Here is a 22095-nt window from a genome sequence, read left to right as displayed (position 1 = left end):
TACAATGTAATATTAGTTTCGGGTGTACACTGTAGTGATTCAACACTTCCATACATCATCCAATGTTCATCACACCAAGTGACTTCTTTAATCCCCATCACCTCTTTCATCCCGCCCCCCCCCCATCTCCTCTGATTTGTCTTCTCACCTATGTCTCTTTTTCCCATGACAGCTTGAGGACCATCTCCTACACTGAGCTGGTTGAAATCAAGAAAATCACTCAAGAATTGGCATAACACTGATATAAGACTTCAGCAATCTGCTTAATTGATTGGATACTTACCCTGGGGTTCTTAGGGCCCACAGATCATTCATCCATCAACAGACGTGCGTGTACAGAGATAGAGAGTAGAAGAGTCCATTCTCCTGAGGAACTTACTGACAAGCAAACAGATATTTACCCAGCAGTTGAGACAGAAGCAAGAAGAGGGATGTGTGACCTTGCTGGGATGGAGAAGGTGATGTCCAGTAATCTAGGTCTTGAAGGAGGAGTTCACCTGCCTGGTGAGCAAAAATCAGGGGGAAAGACATTTTGGGCAGAGAAGAGCAAGAACAACTATTGTGTATACATATTTTTTACTTTGTGTATAAAAAAATGAAGTAAAGGCATGGAAGCAAGACAAAAACTTGGGGTGTTAGAAAAGAGTGAGGAATCTGGCATATCAGGTACCAACGGTGAATGTGAGGGCCAGAGATGCCCCTAGAGATGATCAGGGGCCAGATGCTAAAGGCTCTTGTAGGCTGTTGTGTCAGGTTGGGTTCCCCCAGCAGCAGACGCTGAGACAGGTGAGACAGGTGAGTAGATTTGCTACTTCTCCCACTGAGACAGGGGGAATCTTATTCCCAACACTTTGAATCTGGACTGAATTTAGTGACCCTCTTGAACAATAGAATGCGTTAGAAGTGCCATCCTTTAAAATTTTTTTTTTTAATTCTAGTGCAGTTGACACACATTGTTACATTAGTTTCAAGTGTACAACGAACTGATTCGACAAGTTTATAGCTTGTGCTATATTTGCAAGTGTAGCTACCATCTGTCACCTTATGGCACTATTACAATAGCATTGACTATATTCCCTATGCTGTGCCTTTATCCCTGTGACTTACTTGTTCTACAACTGGAAACCTGTATCTCCCACTCCCCTTTACTCATTCTGCCCATCCCCCCATCGCTCTCCCCTTTGGCAACCGTCAGTCTGTTCTCTGTACTTATAGGTCTGATTCTGCTTTTTGTTTATTTATTCATTTGCGACCTTCTGGGACTTTTGATGTCAAGTCACAGAAAGCTTGCATCTTCAGCTTGGGTCTCATGGAACACCTTTTCTCTGGGAGCCCTGAGCTGCCACATATGGACCGTGACAACCCTAAGATAGCCATGTTAGACCATGTGGAGACCTTCTGGACAACTGTCCCAGCTGAGTCCAGCCTTCTATCCCTGAAATCCCTACCCAAGTGCCAGACACATGAATGAGCTGTCTTGGATACTCTGGACTTGCCCTGTTATTAGTTGAATACCAGTGAGTAACTTCAGTCAACAGCACATGGGACAGAAGACTGTGCTGAGTCCTTCTCAAATTCCTGACCCAGGAAGTTGTGAGATAAAACAAAATGGCCATTGTTTTTGTCACTGAGTTCTGAGGCAGTTGTTATGCACAGCAATAGATAACTACATTGATGTCCCTAGGGTTGCCATGACAAAGTACCACACACTGGGTAGTTAAAACAACAGAAATGTACTATCTCATAGTTCTGGAGGCCAGAAGTCAGAAACCAATGTGTTGGCATGCTCTCTTTGATGGCTCTATGGAGGAATCTGTTCCTTGCTTTTCTCTTAGCTTGTGGTGTTCCTGGCAATCCTTGGAATTCCTTGGCTTGTAGATGTATCGCTCCAACCTCTGCCTTTGTCACATGGCATTCTCCCTGTGTTGTTGTCACACATGGCTTTCCCCTCACATGGCCTTCTCCTCCCTGTGCGTGTCTCCCCTCTTCTTAAAAGAACACACTTTGGGATGCCTGGGTGTCTCAGTCGGTTGGGTGACCAGCTCTTGATTTCAGCTCAGATCATGATCTCACGGTTTGTGGGATTGAGCTGACAGCGCAGAGCCTGCTTGGGATTCTTTCTCTCCCTGTCTTGCTGCCCCTCCCCTGCTCGTACTCTGTCTTAAAGTAACTAAACACACACACACACACACACACACACACAGACAGACACACAAATACACACAAGGACACACATCATATTGGATGGATTAGGGCCCACCCTGATCAAGTGTGACCTCATCTTAATTACATCTATAAAGAAATAAGGTCATATACACAGGTAGCTGGGAGTTAGGAACTCAACATATGATTTTGGGAAACACAATTCAACTTACAACAATAACAAAAGCACAAAGTTTTGAGTACAAGTAGTTTTTTTGGGAGGGGTGATTCTATGAAGCACTGGTGGAGGAGTGGGGAAGCAAGACAGAGAAGGGAAGGAAGCAAAAATAATGTGCATTATGGAGCAGACTGCTCCTGTGGGCCATTGGGGTCGATTCCACTGGGAAAATCTGGGAGATATCATGGACAATACCTCAGTTATTCTCTCCCTCTTCCCCTGCTTCCCTGCCCCAGGAGCCAGGAAGATGGAGAATTCATCCTTCAGTTCCCATTTATCATTGACTGAAGCCTGCTGCCCAGGAGCATTGATTTCCTGGCACTTATGCTCCATTGGTCACAACTAAGAACTCCCTCAAGTGAAGAGCAGCAGGTGCTTACACTAGGATGCTCTGGGCATATCCTGGAACAGCCAGTGCTAGCAGATAGGAGTAGGGCCCTGATAATCTTTGCTGCAGCCATGCTGAGAGGGTGGGATTTTACTGTAAGTGTATGGGAGCTGGAAGGAGTTGGTTGAGCTATTTAGTGCAGCGGAGCAATGCGTTTGTATTTGAATTCTAAATCACTCGGATGGGGACTGAAACGGGCTGTAGTCTCCAGTTGGGAAGCAATGTCTGTAATTCAGGGGAGAACCCATGAATGCAGTGGTAAGTCAGATGGAGAGGAAGGGATAGACTCAAGATATATTTAGGAGGTACAACCAAAAGGATATACAAAAGGAAGGTAAGGATAAATTTGAGGAACTTCTGGGACCCTAAAGGAACTCTAAACATTGAGCTAAGCTAAAAGTGAAATCTTATCTTTCATGGAGATAGAATACCGTTGTGATAGCAAGCTGCCTCGGGGCCTTTACACAGGCTCATTCTTCTGCCTGCAACATCATCCCCCCTGATCTCATGATCCATTCCCAAGCATGTTGCTGGTCTTTGCTAAAAAGGCTCCTTCTCAAAGAGGCCTTTCTTGACTCCTTAGCATAAAATTGCAAGCTACCTTCCCACCATCATTTCTTCCTATTGCCCTATCTTGCTTTATCTTTCTCTACTTCTCATACCTGGATATACATTCCTTTTAATCATGCGTTTGTTTATTGTCTCCCCTGCCCCCTGCTCTAGAGTAGAAGCTCCACAATGGCAGGATTTTTGTCTGTTGTGGCTGCATCTCAGCATCTAGAACAGGACCTCGCACATTGAAGGAATTCAATACTCATTGAATGAATGAACAGTTGAAAAAAATTGTTAAAAACAAACGGACTACATAGCTGCTTCTGTCTTCTAAGGGGGAGGGGTGATGTTCACACACTTTATCCTCCAGGAGAAGATAAAATTTCTTTATCGCTTCCTTTCCCCTGCAAAGACTGGGGGTGAAGAAAAAGAAAGGGAGACACCTGGTGATGGCGACTTGCCTGGATCGAGTGCAGGGAGCACGGGTTAAATACGGAGGAGGAGGTCCCTTAGGCAGTGTAGCAAGAGACCAGGAAGAGTGTCAGCAATGTTGGTTTTGTGAGGGAAATAGATCAAAGAGCAGGGAGGGAAACTTCACTCGGTGACTCAGTTTTACGTTGTTTGGAGATTCTGCAAACCCACTTTGTTTCCTTAAAAACTTTAGCAAAGTCTGCTATGGGCACAGGCCTTGTGTGAAGTTTTGGGGGGAAAAACTGAGGAAAGGACCTGAATTCCACATCTGGGTTGCCACATTATGGTGCAGGAACAGCAAGTAGGGAATCTGAAATGATACAGAAGTGGGACTCAGAGGAAGCAGAAGGAAGGATGAAGCCAGGGATGACACTGAGAATACAGAGCCTGGAGAATTTGTGGAAGATTCAGGAAATGCTTTGGAGTGAATGGTCCCTTCTCATACCAGTCCCTCGGATTGCCATGATACACTCTATAAAGTGCACATGGCATTTTACAATTCACAAAATGTTTTCAGACATTATGCCATTTTTATCTCCACCTTGTACAACAGAGAGGTTGGGTAATTTACGTAAGATCACATGTGTGTCTGCGCTGGAGCTAAACTTTGGATCTTCAGACCAGAAGTGAAATGTATTACTGCATTACTCCTAGTTGTTGCAGAGTCAATATTTGAGCTTTGAGCTATTTCAAGTGGTGCGGTAGCTTGACACTTATGCCTTGGCACAGCCTTGAATCCTCTGTTCTGGGAAGCTGGTCTGTAGGAGGGAGCCCCCAAACTAGTGAGTGAGGCTGTCCCCTTGTCCAGCAACCACAGCTCAGCTCAATCCCATTGTTCCATCCTGTGGTACATGCTGGAGGGTTTGCAGAGTTGGAAGGTCTTGGGATCTATCTATGGCAAAGGGCCAAGGGCCAAATTTTCTCTTCCAACCTGTTTTCTGGAGGGGAAATTAAGGGGTGCTTTTAAAGAAATAAAAATGATTTCAATTTCTCATGCTTTATTTGGGTCTTTCATGGTTAAAAGCATGAATGGAGCATAAGTCTGGGTTTGGAAAGTGTGGGAAGATATATTTCCACAATCTTTTCTCCATTTAAGCTGTTGCTATGACATCTTACCCAAAGTATCCTGACTCTTTTCCCAAGAGATTGCTCTTCTGGGAAAAAATGCAATGATACTCAAGTTAGAAATGGAGTGTGCCACAAATTACACTCAACTCTGCTTCTTTGGGTTGAGGAAGGGAGGTATTTGTAGTTATAGTTACAATTGGAACAAAAATGTCTTATATATGGAGCCTAATTAAAATGAGGGAGAAATGCCACTTAAAATTTTCTTTCACATATATGCTTATGAAGCAGGCTCGTAGAATGAGAAATAAGCACATCTATTTTTCAATCCAAAAAATAATCCACATACAGGATTCAGGCTGGCAATGGCATGAAACTTAATTATTTACCCAGATCCATTCAATTTCCTCCTTTTTTCTGTGGATGGATAGAAGGTAAATTGGTGGAAAATTAACACCGAATCTATTTCTGGTTAGTGAGACTAAGTAAATGGGATTTGGGGTTATTTCTTTGCTTTCTTCCTTATACTTTTGTATATTGCTCAACTTTTTAGATTATGAATGTGTATTCAATTTCAAACAACAAAGCTATTACAAATTAAATTGTTGCCATTTCTGTCAGGGTCCAATGAGGAAAAGGGAACCATCTTGAGTTATGAATGTTCTGTTACAGGAATTTGGCCTTACAAAATGGTGGGAGATGTTGAGAAGTGAAGGCTTAAAAGGAAGATCAGGGGATCACAGGAGTCTGGCATCATCAGTCCCAGAAGCCAAGCACATCCAGACCCCCCAGATGAGACCACCAAGAAGCAGCTGGAGGAGAAATTGTTGTGTTTGGGGCTACACAGCTAGGCATCTGATGATGGCCCTGGGGGCTGCCATCGGTCAGTGGGGCCAGAAGCCAGGAAGAAGAGTGAGATATGGAGCACAGGAGACAGAAAAACCTGGAATCTTCCAGCACCTGTAAGAATGTCTGTCACTGCATCTAACCACTGTGACCTTCCAAAAGGTATGGCTGTTGCTTCACTTCTTCATGTAAATTCCTCTTTTGAGCTAATCTAACCTGGAACCACACAGGGAGGAGATTCTGGGAAACAAGTTTTTATCTTTTTTTTCTCATTTTTTTTTAATGTTTGAGAGAGAGAGAGCACGAGCAGGGGAGGAGCAGAGAGGGAGACACAGAATCTGAAACAGGCTCCAGGCCCTGAGCGGTCATCACAGAGCCCGACACAGGGCTCGAACTCAAAAACTGTGAGATCATGACCTGAGCCGAAGCCAGATGCTCAACCGTCTGAGCCACCCAGGCACCCCAACAGGTTTTTATCTTAAACAAGGTGACACTGGACACCACAGATACCATGAAGCATCGTATGTATTTGATTCTGGTCAGGATTCTTCATTAAGTGAAGTTGGACATAAGAATCCCCATTATAATCTGTTTACCCCATTCCTTATACATTTAACCCTCTGGCACAGCCGCTTGTGTGCCTCCATCTTGTCTTGTTACAACTTGTCACAATTAGAAAAAGCCAGTTATTGGAGAGTGGGTATTGATACTGTGGAAATAGCAGGATTTCTACCCATTGCATGTGAATGAGGACATCTAAACTGACCAACTCACATTTTTACCCCTCTTACTGCTGTAGTGTCAAAATCTCATGAAGTCCAAAACTGTTTCTGTTCTGTTCATCCACCAATCAGTGTCGGATCACAGAAGTTTCATCTGGAGACATACAATGTGAGCAGCCAGAAACATGTCTAATGCTGCTTTATTTTCATCCTGGTGTTTAGCACAGTGGTTACCACCTGTCTGATAAAATGACACCAAGATGTTCGTCTTTCAACATCACTTACTTGTGCTATATTTATTAAGCCTCTAAGTAGTGCCACGAAAATGTGTGCGTTTAGGATGAAACAACACACTATAAGGGAAAACTTAGAACAATGAAACCAGAACAATGAAGACAAGACCCCGAAGATTCCCATCACAGTTACCTGAAAAATCACCAACGTCTAGACTATTATCATTCAGAGATATGATCAAGAGTGTCACAGGGCGCCTGGGTGACTCAGTCAGTTAAGCGTCTGATTTTGGCTCACGTCATAATCTCGCGATTAGTGGGTTTGAGCCCCACATCAGGCTCTGTGCTGACAGCTCAGAGCCTGGCACCAGCTTCATGTTCTGTGTCTTCCTCCCTCTCTGCTCCTCCTCCGTTCGTGCTTTGCCTCTCAAAAATGAATAAAAACATTAAAAAAAGAGTGTCTTTAATATGTACCAGATTAATTTTGATCACGTTTTGTTTAGTTCTCTGCTTATATTACTTTGTGCTTTATCTACTCTTGCTTGAGGATTATGTGCTTAGGATTTTAAAAAATTTAGGGCATTCTGAATATTGTCACAAGGAGGGACTGGCTCTTGTTCATCACTCTGTAAAAACAGGCTTATTATTTTATAATCACATAATGAGTTCTTGGAACATTCTCTTTAAAAGGCTCGATGCAGTATTGCAACAAAATAATGTTATTAAAATTTGATAACCTGAAAACAGCCATTTGTGGTTCTTTCAGTACTCAGGCTCCTTCAACGTTGTACATACAGTTCTCCTGAAGTGCATTATTTATGACTATAAAGGAAGAGTAAAGAACTATAAGTTATTAAAAGAAATGTTGACCAGTACAATACAAACTGGCTTTTTATGGCTTTTCCTAAGCTTCACCTTCTTTCAAGAGCCTCATAATATAGTGGGAAGGGAATGGTCTTTGGAGACTACCAGATTTGGGTTCAAAATCTTTTACTCCATAGTTTTCTAGCCAAATGCTTGATGACAGGTTATTTATCCCCTCTGAGGCTCATTTTCCTTATCTATAAGATGGGGATGATAATTTTTAGTTTGAGCAAATGATATTGCTGTGCTCAACCTTTTTTTGACTTATAAAAATGACAATTTCATATGGTACAGCCTAGCATATACTTTATAGGGTAGGGAATTAAATGTTCCTGAAGACTAAGCACTTGGCTTGCCACCTGCAACGTTGTCAGTGTTCAATGGTTGCTAGTTCCACTAATACTGCCTTTAAAAGAAAAAAAGTTTATTTATTTATTTTGAGAGAGAGAGAGCACACACTCAAGCAGGGAAGGGACAGAGAGAGAGAGAATCCCAAGCAGGTTCCACACTGTCAGCACAGAGCCCAATGTGGGGCTCATTCTCACAAATGGTGAGATCATGACCAGAGCCGAAATCAAGAGTCAGATGCATAACTGACTGAGCCACCCAGGTGCCCCATAGTACTGCCTTTTAACTGGACTTGGGGAGCATTTATTTGGGTGTGCATATCTTTTTTCTTCAGGTTATACTTTCTCTGAGCTTCTGGTTCCTCTGAGCCTTCTCTTTACAACTTCCTAGTCTATTCAGGCTCTTAGTGCAGAATCTTAATCATCATCTTGAACCAACCTTATGATCAGTTCCATCCCAAAACCCAAATCACAAGTTATAGGATCAGAAAAAACAGAATCTCAAACTGGTAATAATAGCTACCTAGTCTTGACCTCAGAATCCATAAAATGTAGAAAATGCAGCAGCACTGTCATTTTTGGTAAAATCTAAATACAGTAAACCCCACCTCATGCTCTAAACGTGAACTGAGTACCTGGGTTTTATAGTTCATTGTGGTTAGTGTGTGTTTCCCTAAAACAATGCCACAGTCCTTGTGGTCATCCTGGAAGGCGGTAAGTAGGCTCATGTGTGCTTTGCGGAATCAGGAGTGACTGGAAAAGGCAGGGCATGGCCAGCATTTATCCATTCATGCAGGGCAATGTTTGTGCACCTCTTATTCACTGGCCACTGCTCTCGGGACATACTGAAGTAAACAAAACTCTTGCTCCTTATATTTGGGGGCAGAGAGAAAGATGGTAAACAAGAAATAAACCTAAGAAACAAGAGAAAATTGTATTATAAGACTTGGGGTACTATGGTGAAAATAGAGCAGGGTAAGGGGCTAGAGAGCCAGCAGTGACCCAAACACTTCCAACCACTTCTGGTAGCATTCCCAAGACTGGTGCTTGTCTTCACTGAGCTTCCCTTCTGGCCTTTGAGGTTACCCTGTGGGCCACATTGGTCCCACTAGGCATGCAGCAACCATTAGCTGGTGGTGGCAGCCATGGTGGGTGGACTATGGCAGATACCATAAGGCAAAAACACCTCCTCTTGCAAATTATAGACCAGCAGAAGAGACACGATCTAAAAGATAGTTACATATTTGACTACATCTAGGTACTGACCACACATACACACAGGATAAAGGCTAGGACACCATTTCCCAATGTTTTGAAAATAATTTCTTTAATTTGCATTAAGAAGTAACCTAGAGGTGTCTTCGAGAGCTCTCGAGGTGTCCTCCTTGACAGCAGCATTAGTATCCCCCCGGGATTTGTCTGGGCTGCAAATTCTCCGGCCCACCCAGACTTACTGAATCAGAAACTCTGGTGGGGCGCCTGGGTGACTCAGTTGGTTAAGCATCTGACTCTTGGTTTCGGCTCAGGTCATTATCTCGTGGTTTGTGTGTTCGAGCCCCATGTTGGGCTGCCCACTGACAGTACGGAGCCTGCTTCGGATTCTCTGTCTCCCCCCCTCTTTGCCCCTCCCCTGTTCATGCTCACTCTCGAAAGAAAGAAAGAAAGAAAGAAGAAAGAAAAAGAAAGAAACTCTGGGGCAGGGCCCAGCAATCCATGGTTTAGTAAGCTCTGCCCGTGATTCTAATCTAAGATAATGTTTGAGAATTACTGCTATGAAAATAATTGAAAAAAAAAATATTTTATAGCTTTAATAGTCATTTCTCATTTGAGCTATGCTATGACAGTGCAGGATCAGCAGAACAGACATTCTGCCTATGAAAAACAAAATAAAAACAGAACAAGAGGATACTTAGGCTCAGACAGGTTAAGTGAGAACCCCAGAATCACACAGCTAGTAAACACTGAAGAAATAGTGTCCTGGTGTTCTGTCTCCTTGCTCCTTGCAAGCTTTCCCTGCTTCATTCTTGCTGAGCTGTCCCTTCTTTTATGCACAGTCTATATACATGGGAACTGAGATGCCTGCCTTAAACCCTTAGATCAGTAAGGGACAGATTATAGAGATTGTAGTTGATACATCAAAATATTAGTGACAACAATCTCCAATGTCTGAATGGGAAATTTCTTCAAGCGAAGGGCTTAGAGTGGCAGTTCAGTTTCTCTCTTTACCAAGAAAGACCTTGCAGGGCACCTGGGTGGCTCAGTTGGTTAAGCATCTGACTTTCAGTTCAGGTCATGATCTTACAGTTTGTGGGTTCAGGCCCCACATCGGGCTCTCTGCTGTCAGCAGAGAACCTGCCTCAGATTATCTGTCCCCCTCTCTTTTTGCCCCTCCCCCCTCATCTTTTCTCTCTCTCTCAAAATAAATAAACTTAAAAAGTAAACAAAACAATTTAATTATAAAATAAAACAAAACAAAACAAAACAAGAAAGACCTTGCAAAGCCTGAAAATATTCACTCCAAGTGGCCTCTCAGGCTAATTAGCGGTCTGATTGCTGTTTCCAGTATCCTTCACAAAGGTCGTTCCCGGAGCCTAAGGCCTGTCGCCTGCCATCCACCAGGATTCACAGGCTGGTGGCTAAGTGGCCAAATGTGGATGGCATGGTTTTATGATGCACACTGCCATCTTCTGGGGACCTCACGCATAGCCAGTTGTTCCATTGTTTATGCCAATGTTCCACATCACAGATGGGTCCCACCATCATCTCAACCAGACCAATTTCCAGGAACTGAAATGATGAGGATGAGGTTGTTGATGATGATGATAGAACACAGAGGATGCTGGCGTTCACAGCTGTTTTCACTATCCTAAAGGCACATCCCGTAAAGAATACAGCTGACCAAACAACAAAGGAGAAGAAAATACACAATAGTGCTGGTACTATTTTTAAAACATAGAAACGGGTGGAATGGCCGTGGGGAGGAAGTAAAGGGAGCCTGAAATGTAACAATCCACAGTGGTTGGCTCTGGAACTTGAGATCAAGTAAATTCTCTTTGAAATTTTCCAAAATTTCAACAGTAAACAGGTTGGAGAGTATGTCATGGGCTGTATTAGTTTCCAAGGGCCACCGTAGCATAGTACTACACAATGGGTGGCTTGAAACAACAAAAATTTTATTGTCTCACACTTCTGGAAACTGAAAGTCGGTAAGCAACTTGTCAATAGGGTCATGTCCTCTCTGAAGGCTCTAGGAGAGAATCTGTTCCGTGTCTTTCTCTCAGCTTCACGTGTTACCAGCCATCCTCATCACCCCAATCTCTGCCTCTTCTGTCATCACGTGGCATTCTCCCGGAGCTCTGTGTCTCTTCTCTTTTTATAGACACCACCATATTGGAGTAGGGGCCCACCCTACTCCACTATGACTTTAACTAATTATGTTTGTGATGACCCTATTTCCAAATAAGGTCACATTCTGAAGTTCTGGGAAATAGGTCAACTTGGGGGAACACTATCCAACCCAGTACTTGGGTGTTAGATTCACATCTTTTTATTAATCAGTTACTAATTAGCTGTGTAATCTTGAACAAGCCATTGGCTCTTTCTGAGCATCCATTTTCTCACGTATAAAATGAGGACAAGAACACTAACCCCCTAGCCCTTTTGCAAGGATGAATGTAAAAGGGTTTAGGATGTTCCTGGTGCAACATAAACCCTTAGCAGGCGACAGTTATTATTTTTGCCTTCACTATCAGAAAAAAAAACAAAACTTAACAAATTTAAAGAGGGGGGAAAACAGGATCACACGGTCTCTGGACCAAAACACACTGTTTAAATCAAGAGAACATTGGTAGAGCACCATTTCTACCTAATATTCTTTTCCCTCTCACATTATATTTAGTATCTGGAAAAAAATAAAATTTAGTTCAAGAGACACTGGATTGTAGTTAACTGAGTGCTTCTGATGCAGGAGATAACATTTGGGTCTATTTCAGCCTCGTGTAAGAGGCTCAGTAGAGAGAAACTATTTTTTTTTTTAAGTTTTAATTTATTTATTCATTTGTTTTATTATTATTTTCAAATTTTATTTTTTATTTATTTTTTATGTTTTTATTTTATTTTTGAGAGAGACAGAGAGACAGAGAGACAGAGTGCAACCAGGGGGAGGGGCAGAGAGATAGGGAGACACAGAATCCGAAGCAGGCTCCAGGCTCTGAGCTGTTGGCACAGAGTCTGATGTGGGACTCAAACTCATGGACGGTGAGATCATGACCTGAGCCGAAGTCAGACACTTAACCCACTGAGCCACCCAGGCGCTCCAAAATTTATTTATTCATTTTATTTTATTATTTTAAAAATTTATTCATTTTAAGTAACCTCTACACCCAACGAGGGGCTCGAAATTACAACCCAGAGATCAAGAGTTGCATGCTCTTCCAACTGAGCCAGGCAGGTGCCCTGAAAGAAAATATTTTAACATCTAAGAGTACCTTTTCCACCTTTGCCATTCCACGCGTTCCACCACCGAGCTCTGTGTGGGCCTGAATTTCCAGGACAAGGTTCACTTTAACTTGACTCCAAGTATGTCCAAGACCTTTGGTGTTCATAGGAGGGAGCTATAAAATCTTGGCGGAAAGTAGGCACCTCGTCAATCTGACTAACTTCTCTTCTTTAAGGCTGGGTACATTTAGAGATGGTATCTGGAAAGCCATGATATTGACTTACTAGAAATCATTACCATTTTAGGATGCATCAGTTCCCCAATAAATTAGACGCTCTAGAGGCCAGGACATTCCGAGAGGAGGAGGGAGATTGAGAAGAGTCCAGAGGCTGACCTGGGTGTATTTTTATTTGGGAAAAGTAGTAACTGAGAGCCTCTGAGTGGTAACCGATTTGCCACCTGAGAAAAAAAGCCCCGGAGGCATCAACCGTGGTATTTACATGTGCAAAATGTTCCATGTGCTCCTCTAAAAATGTCCATGTGGCTCTGTGTATACATGTGTTTACAGAATGTGTAAATAAATATGAGAAGAATATGAAACACATGCGTCTGTGTTTATAAAATATGCATCCACTTATGCTAATGAAATTACTTCCATCTGAGAACAAACGGTCATTATCTACGGAAGTGCTGTGAATTAGGGAGATTACTGGAATTTTTGTCCTCACATTTGGAGAAACTGAGTCACCAAAGTAATGTTTTTGTCATAAAAGGCAGGAAACATGGCTTATGTCAACATTGGAAACTTTATTGCTCAAAGATCATATAAGTTGGAACGAAAGCTAACCTCAGAAATCCTATCTTCACAACAGAGGAACTTTTTAACTCAAATTCACTTCCAGTGTTGTAATTGACGTCCTGCATATTCACGGATCGGGTTTCAACAAGCTTCTCAAGCCAACGTGGTGCACATAAAAACCTCTGGCAAGCTTGTTTAAAAGTGTATATTTCTGAACACCGCCTCCAAAGAATGTAATTAAGTGAGTTTCAGTGAGTAGCAGGAATCTGCATTCATAGCCTTAAGTGAGGCAGGGGGCCAACAACGGCGCTTTGAGAAACAGTGCTCTAATGTCCAAACGGTGAAATGAGGATCAGTGTTTTTAACTTTTTTGTTTTTTATTTCTGAGCGAGAGGAAGAAAGAGTATGAGCGGGGCAGGGGCAGAGAGAGAGGGAGACAAAGAAGCCGAAGAAGTTTCCAGGCTCTGAGCTGTCAGCACAGAGCCTGTCGCGGGGTTCCAGGAACTGTCAGATCATGACCTGAGCCAAAGTCTGACTCTTAACTGACTGAGCCACCCAGGTGCCCCAGGATCAAGTATCTTTAAAAAAAAAAAATGGGGGAGGGATAGGATAGGGACATTTAGAGGATGACACACAAAGAAAATGAAATAAAAGTCTGTCTACTCTGTGCAACCCCTAGCTTCCCAGTCCACTGGCAGGGGTTGAGGCGGGGGTTAGTGAGACTTAAGGTTGTGGAGTCCCAGCCTGTTCAAATACAGTCTGCACAGGCCGATGTATCTCTTCAGACAAATCAGTTTATGTAGGCACAGCTGCTGCTGATCCAACATCCACTCTTGGTGAACCAGGGTTTCATTTTTAAACTACGGATTGTGACCTTGAGTAATTTAATGGGTCTTGAGTAATATTCAAAACATTTTTGTTTTGAAATAGACATGCGCAAGAAGTTGCAAAAGTAGTTCAGAGGGGTCCCGTGTACCCATCGCCCAGCTTCACCCAATAGACACATCTTAGCTGACTATAGCACCTTATCAAAACCAGGAAACTGACACTGGCCCAGTACATTTAACTACTACAGACTAGTGGCCTTACTCAGATTTCCCATTATTACGAGCACACCTTTATGCGTGTGTGCAATTCTGTCATACATATAGATGTGTATGATCACTGCCACCATAATCAAGATACAAAACTCTCCCTCACCACGAAAGGCAAAATTACCTTTTTATAGTCACTGTCTCCTCCTGCCAGACATACTGTTCATAACCCCTGGAAACCACAGATTTGTTTTCCATCTGAGCGACATTTTAGAAATGAAATAGAGTAGAGCAGAATAGAAAATGAGAGAAAATAAGCATATTTCAAAGGGGAGGGGAAAATATTGATTTAGGAAATTTCTGTTTCCATTATATATATAGTTATATATTATATACATTTATATTTCTTACCAAAAAATGTAGGCAAAAAAAAAAAAATTGAGAAACACCATGGTAATAGGCAGCCTGCAACATCAGTAAAACCTTCCTGCTTTCCCAGTGCTCAAGGTCATGGAGTAGAGACCTTTTCCATTGGCCAGTAGCTGCTATTTGTCTCCAGGCCTTTAGTGACTGTCTCCTCGTATCTGGATGGAATTTCACCATCTGGATCTTAAGTGTTTGGACATCCCTGCTCAGACCTGTGGACCAGGAGAAAAAGGGAACAGAAGCAGGTAAAAAGACCACCAGGGAGTCAGGGACTATGACTTCCTCTTGGCCCAGCCTCCCCTGGGGCCTAGAAGTTAACAGAAGCCAGAAGATAAGCCCTACACTTGTACTGACTCCTCAAAGGCTATTCACAGGAGCAGCTAAGAATATTCCTGGAACATCTTTTCATTTATGAGCCATTTAATGATATGCAATGCATACTCAGGCAATTTCAGGAAAACTTAAAAGATTCATCATGATTTTAAATAAAAGCAGTTAACATTTTAGATAATATATTTCATATTAGTGACAAGGATAATATTTTTATACTATTTCACCAGAAATATGTATCTGGCTAGGAGGAAAATGGATTTGTGCATAGATGAACACCCCCCCCCCATTTGTTATTTTCTTATTCCGTATTTCTAGAGCATCCTATCTCAAGGGCATAGGTCATTGAGAATGGCAAATGTGTGGTGACTTTGTCAGAGTTTCTTTATGGGGAGATTTCTCCTTAGGACACCTCATAGCACCCTGCAATTGTGATATTGACAGGAAGCTGAAAGATGGAATGTTTCAGCCTGGAAAGTAGTCCTGAATGCTTGGGTACCTAATCCATTCTTGGGTTGCATATGTTCCTAGAAATAATTTCTTCATGTTCTGTCACAACATTTGGGCTTGAGTTTTTAAGTATGCCCAACAATATGCCATCAATCTACTCTACCGATAAGCAAAGGAAATCACCTAGAGTTGAGAACAGTCCAGCTCTCAGGGACTAAGTTGTTTGCAATTTGGCTTGGTTGTCTTAATGAAGTCTGGATAGCCTATTCTCAATGCTAAGAATTTTTCTAGTTTGGGCCTGAAGTGATTGATTCAGGTCTTTCAAGATACTGAAAAGTTTGCTGCCAGATGTCCCTTGAATAATCTTCCTGAAATCACAGAAATGATCTTTGCTGAAATTATCATCCTTCACTTCAAAACTTCATGTGAGCCTTCTTTACTTTGACAGCTGTCATAATTCATTTTGGAAAAGCAATGTCTTGTATTTGCTGCTTGTTTCTTGCCACAGTGGAAATTGCATCTATAATTGAAACATATATACTGAAAAAAAGGTGCATGCATTTGGATTACAGGTGGAATTTTCTCCGTTTTCTTAAATACTGATTCAAGATCAGGAATATGCTATCGACTACTGGCTGTTCTCTGGGGATAACGCTGAGTGTGGATTGACATTCATATGTAGCCTCTTTTCTTTGTTTTATTTTATTTTTTTCATCATGATACTCTTTAATCCCCCCACCCATTTCCCCTCTAGTAACCAGTTTGTTCTCTATAGTTAAGAGACTGTTTCTTGGTCTATCTCTCCCTTTTTATCCTTTGCTCATTTGTGTCAGTTTTTAAATTCCACACGAGTGAGATTATATGGTATTTGTCTTTCTCTGACTTATTTTGTTTAGCATTATACTCTTTAGCTCCATCCATGTCATTGCAAATGGCAAGATTTCATTCTTTTTTATGGCTGCATAATATTCCCATTTTGTGTGTGTGTGTGTGTGTGTGTGTGTGTGTGTGTGTATGTATATATACCATATCTTCTTTGTCCATTCATCTATTGATGAACACTTGGGCTGCTTCTGTATCTTGGATATTGTGAATAATGCTGCAATAAATGTACAGATATATGTATCCATTTGAATGGGTGTTTTTGTATTTTGGGGGTAAATACCCACTAGTGCAATTCCTGGATTGTAGAGTAGTTCTATTTTTAATTTTCTGAGGAACTTCCATACTGTATTCCACAGTGGCTGCACCAGTTTGCATCCCCACCAGCAGTGCATGAAGGTTCCTTTTTCTCGATATCCATGCCAACACTTGCTGTTTCGTGGATTTTTTTTATTTTATTTTAGCCATTCTGACAAGTGTGAGGTGATATCTCATTGTAGTTTTGATTTGCATTTCCCTGAAGATGACTGATATTGAACATCTTTTCATGTGTCTGTTGGTCATTTGTATGTCTTCTTTGGAAAAATGTCCATGCCTTCTGCCTATTTTTAAAATTGATTATTTGGGGTTTTTTGGTGTTGAGTTATATAAGTTCTTTACATATTTTGCATAGAAATCCTTTATCAGACGTCATTTGCAAATATCTTCTCCGATTCCATAAGTTGCCTTTTAGTTTTGTTGATTGTTTCCTTTGCTGTGTGGAAGCTTTTTATTTTGATCAGTCCCAATAGTTTATTTTTGCTTTTATTTCCTTTGCCTCAGGAGACGTATTTAGAAAAATGTTGTTATGGCTGATGTCAGAGAAATTACTGCTTGTGCTCTCTTCAAGGATTTTTATGCCTTCAGGTCTCACATTGGTCAAAAACGTTTTCTGCATCTACTGAAATGATCATATGGTTTTTATCCTTTCTCTTATTGATGTGATGGATACATTGGTTGTTTTGCAAATATTGAATCACCCTTGCATCCTGGGAATAAATCCCACTTGATTGTGGTGTATGATTTTTCTAATGTATTGTTGGGATGTATTGTTTGCTAATATTTTGTTGAGCATTTTTGCTTCTATGTTCATTAGAGATAATTGGCCTATAGTTTTTTTTTTTTTTTTTTTTTTTTTTTTGTAGTGTCTTTATCTGGTTTTGTTGTCAGGGTCACACTGGCCTCATAAAATGAATTTGGAACTTTTCTTTTCTATGTTTTTGGAATAGTTTGAGAAGAAGAGGTATTAATTCTTGTTCAAATGTTTGGTAAAATGCACCTGTGAAGCCATCTGGTCCTGGACTTTTGTTTGTTGGGAGTTTTTTCACTTCTGATCTAATTTCATTGCTGGTAATCAGTCTATCAAAATGTTCTATCTCTTTCTGCTTCAGTTTTGGGAGGTAATGTGTTTCTAGGAATATATCCATTTCTCTTCTCTTTACCTAGTAATGGCCCCTCTTGTGGACATAAGACTCACACCCCATCAGTACTGATCACATGACTGCTCTTCCAAGTCACATGACATTGCTCAGGTTATTTAATCACACACACACACACACACACACACACACACACACACACACATCATTTCCCCATAGCATGGATTCTTATTGGCAATCAGCAGTGATAAAGTCATTAATTTTTCTCCCTCATACAAATACTATGGCAAGGACAGTGTTATGATGTCCCCACATTGTTTCCTCCCAGCATTTCCCAATGGTGTCATTTCCAGGCCAGTGTATTTAAGAGCTGGTGTGCCTTTGCCAACTCTTTCCATGCTGCAATGATCTTGGAAGACCCTCGTTCTACATGGCCCAGCTACAATACAAGAGGGGATCACCCAGCTGCATCAGACTTTATAAAGGCATAGTTTCAGGGTTTATTTGTTGCTCCATGTAGTCCAGTCTAACTTGGCTTGTATGTAGGCCAAAAGTTGACTCATACTTTGGACATGAGCATTTTTATCCAGCTATAAAGTAAAATATCTGCTCATACACATACGATAGTAATGGCTTTTCCACATTTTATGCCATTGAATTTTATGTGATGTCCATAGAGATGTTTTATATAGGAATTTTATGAATAAATTTTTCTGCTTTTTCTCCTGGCATAACATTTGTAAATTTGGGGCTGGTTTCATAATAATCTTGGCAGAGAAGTAAACTACTTGTTTTTACTAAAAAGGAGTGGGAGTTCAAATGATGTCTCTATGGTTTTTGTCTCTTCTTAGGCCTTAGCAACAAAATTGCATACTGGAAAGCATTGTCTTGTACTCATTCTAGAAAAACTCAGTTGTTCTACTAGAGAGCCCAGAATGTTTTATGTGAGAATAAAGCAAAAGTTTGACAAAGCCTCAAAGAAGACAATACATGTTCAACTTGACTTTTACTTTTATGTGACGTAATCACTTGTCTGATCTACACAGATTCATATTCCATATTCATAAGGGAGTCCTACCCACTGCTTATATTTGAGATGCTTTTCTGAACTGTAGTTTATGTTACTGTGTTCCATTTTCTCTCCAGGCTTCACTGAACCATTTTAAAACAATAACCTAACTTTTTAAATTGGGAGTAGAACATAATTGTCTTAACCCGGGTCCTCAAGAAAGTGAAGCCTGAGGCAAGGATGAAAGTGCTGATGTCATTTGGGAGGTGCAGACCTAGGGCAGCAGGGGTAGAGAAAAGGGAGCTGTAAGGAAAGAAGAGACGTGATGACATCACAATGACCCACGAAGAGAACCAGCAGACTGTACGGCAGGCAGGCACATCCACTGTCCAAGGGGGATTTTCTGGAAGGGTTACAACTCCATGGCAGAGGTAGAACCTACCCACTTCCCAACTCCATCTTGTCTCTTGCATCTCAGTGGTCATACCTAGACGTCCAAATGCCCATTACTTCCGGGTTGTGCCGTCTAGCTCTTTGGTGGTTTCTGAGTCTCATTTCTGTTCTTTGGTCAGATGAAGACAATTATACAACATTCTCATGAGCTGTTTTGAGGATGAAACAGGATAATGAATTAAAAACCTTAGTATTCAAATAAATGGTTGCTAAGGGAAGAGATGATGGGAACTCCTAAGTGCTCAGCCATTGACCAGAGAGCTCCTAATCATCTACAAAATGATGAGGAACCTGTGATCAGTAGGTCACAAGGAAACAGGGCAGACACTTGGATGTGGTGACAGACTTGGATCCTGGTCCAACAGTGATGTGCAGCTGTTATGACTATATTCATGAAAGTGGTGGGATAGGATGGGATCCAAAAATATTTCTGCAGAATAATAATAAGCAAGAATTAAATAACTTTGGATGGAAAAGACTCACTCTGTAGTAGTCAAACACAATAGCTTTTAACAGCTCCTCGGGAAAATGTCTATTTCAACATTGCTTCAGGAATTCAGAGAATGCTGGAAATATTTACTCCACCTTGTTTCTACCTTTAAAAAAAATATCATGTAGACCTAGAGCAAAAGTTCACACCTCCATCTGTTGTCTCACTGGGGCAGGGTTGTTCTTTTAAATTTGGGAGATAAGAGCATCAAAGTTCCCAGATCAGGCTCTTGACTTTTCCCCTCAACATAGAATTCACTTATATTGAATGGTTGCAAGTTTCACTACAGAGCGGCAACACACTGCATTTCAGCCAAGAAACTCACGTTTAAGAAAAAAATATTCCAAGCCACAATGAAAACAGATCCAGTGCTAACAGCTGAATTAAACCTTGAAGCCAAAACATTTAAAAATTGGTATTCTCATGTTGCTTGTTACTTCTTTACATGGCATACAACTGGATGCCTTAATTCTCTGTCGAGTCCATTAAGAACAGAACTTTTCATTCCACAAATACTCCTTGAGATTTGGGGTTGGGGCTATGGACATTAATATGCAAGCATTGTATGAGCTTCCTACAATTTAGTTGCAAATATGTGACAATTAACCAATACAATTGTGAAAAGGATGGTATAAGGCAGTCTGAGAGTCTGGACTAGTGAGGGATAAAGATAGCTAAGGGCTCCAAATTTACAAGAGAGAACCCCACATGTTGGACAAATCAATGGAGGCATAGGGTGGAGGCAGAATTTGAAAGGATGGAAAGAGCCTAGGTGGAGAAAAGGGGCTGAAGAGAGCTAATATTCTAGGCTGGAAGAGAGTTATGAGTAAAGGCATAGAGGGGTAATGTGCATGCCATGGTCAAGGGGCAGAATGGGAAATAATAATAGTGTTTAGTGAGCACTTACAGTCCATTTGGTTGTGCTAAGCCCTTCAACATTATTCTCATTAAATCTCTCAATAACCCCACATATAGGCATTCTTATCATCTCATTTTTACAGAGGTAGACACTGTCTTTGAAAAGGCTGAGTGACTTTCCAGGGTCAAGGAATTATCCACAGGCAGGATTTTGAATTCAGGATGAGGGCTCAGGTGAGACTAGGAGGAGCCTACATGCTAGGCCTGTGCAGGGTAATGGGTGAGGCAGAAAAGAGACAAAGAGGAATGAGTCTCATTCCTCAGACTCACAGTCTAGTTGGGAAGAAAGACAAGATGGCAAGTCAATAGGATGGTGGTGTGCAGGATGGACCAGAGCAGGGAAATGCAGCGCCAGCCATGGGGTTAGAAATGCCAACTCTCAGGCTGTACTCCAGACCTACTGAATCAGAAACTCTGGGGATGGGACCCAGCAATCTGTGTTTTAACAGGCCCTCCAGACAATGATGGAGCCTGAGAACCATCTAGCAGTGGAAGTAGGGATGGAGAGGGCCACCTGGTGAAATGTTATGAAGGATGAATCAGTGCTAAACTTTTCTGTCCACTCAGTCAGTCCTTGGCTCACACAGGCTACACCTTGCTGAATGGCTGTGGAAGGCTAGAAGAAATGGAGGACAGAATGTTTCCTCATAGGTGTGGACATTTGAGACCTGGGTTGGTTGTCCTGGACTTGCCACATCCTTCACCTCTTTGAAGTCTCAGTTTCCTCGTGTGTAAAATGGAAAGAGCAGTAAGGGCAACCTCACAAAGGTCTTGTTGTGAGTGCAAGGAGGTTGTATGAGAGTACACACTAAACTTCCATCAAAGTGGAAATACAGGCTGTTAATAGTGACAGACAGAAAGAGAGAAGAGAGGCTCTCTTCACCACTTGGTTTTATGAAATATGAAGTATCTACCTGGATAGGGAAAGTGATGGTAGAATAGCTAATTGTGAATGCCCCTGTGGGAAGTTGAAGACTCCAAGGTCAGGGATGGAAATACAGGTTTTGGAATCTTGGCAAAGAGATGAGCAAGTGTAGGGTTGCTCTTTTGTCACAAAGAGGGTCACAAATAGAGAGTTTATATTTATATAAAATACCACAATCCACAAAGCCCATCATGTGGCATCTCCAAGGTGCTTTTGGCACAGTCTCAGGGGGCCCCAGAGATGAAGATGTGTGGGGAGACTGTGGCGGACACACGAACCCTGAGGATGTGCAGGGCAGCTAAGACCACTGAGAGAGCAAATTTCAAAATTCAAATAGGGGAGGGGCACCTGGGTGGCGCAGTTGGTCAAGTGTCCGACTCCTGATTTGGCTCAGGTCATGATCCCCAGGGTCGTGGGATCAAGCCCTGCACTGGGTTCCACATTGAGCATGGAGTCTGCTTAAGATTCTCTGTCTCTTTCTCTCTCCCTGTCCCTCTGCCCCTCTCCCCAATTCATGCTCACCCTCTAAGAAAAAAAAATAGACAAAAAATTAAAATAGATGTCTCAGAATAGTTGTGGCCAGTATAATATTCAGGCTACAAACTCAGGTCTGCAAGAAATAGGACATATTTAATTAGTCAATTAATTTTTTGCT

This window comes from Panthera uncia, chromosome D4 (genome assembly GCF_023721935.1).
Source record: "Panthera uncia isolate 11264 chromosome D4, Puncia_PCG_1.0, whole genome shotgun sequence".
In the NCBI taxonomy this organism is placed as follows: Eukaryota; Metazoa; Chordata; class Mammalia; order Carnivora; family Felidae; genus Panthera; species Panthera uncia.
The sequence above is the reverse complement of the archived record's forward strand: the minus strand, read 5'-3'. Positions refer to the sequence as shown.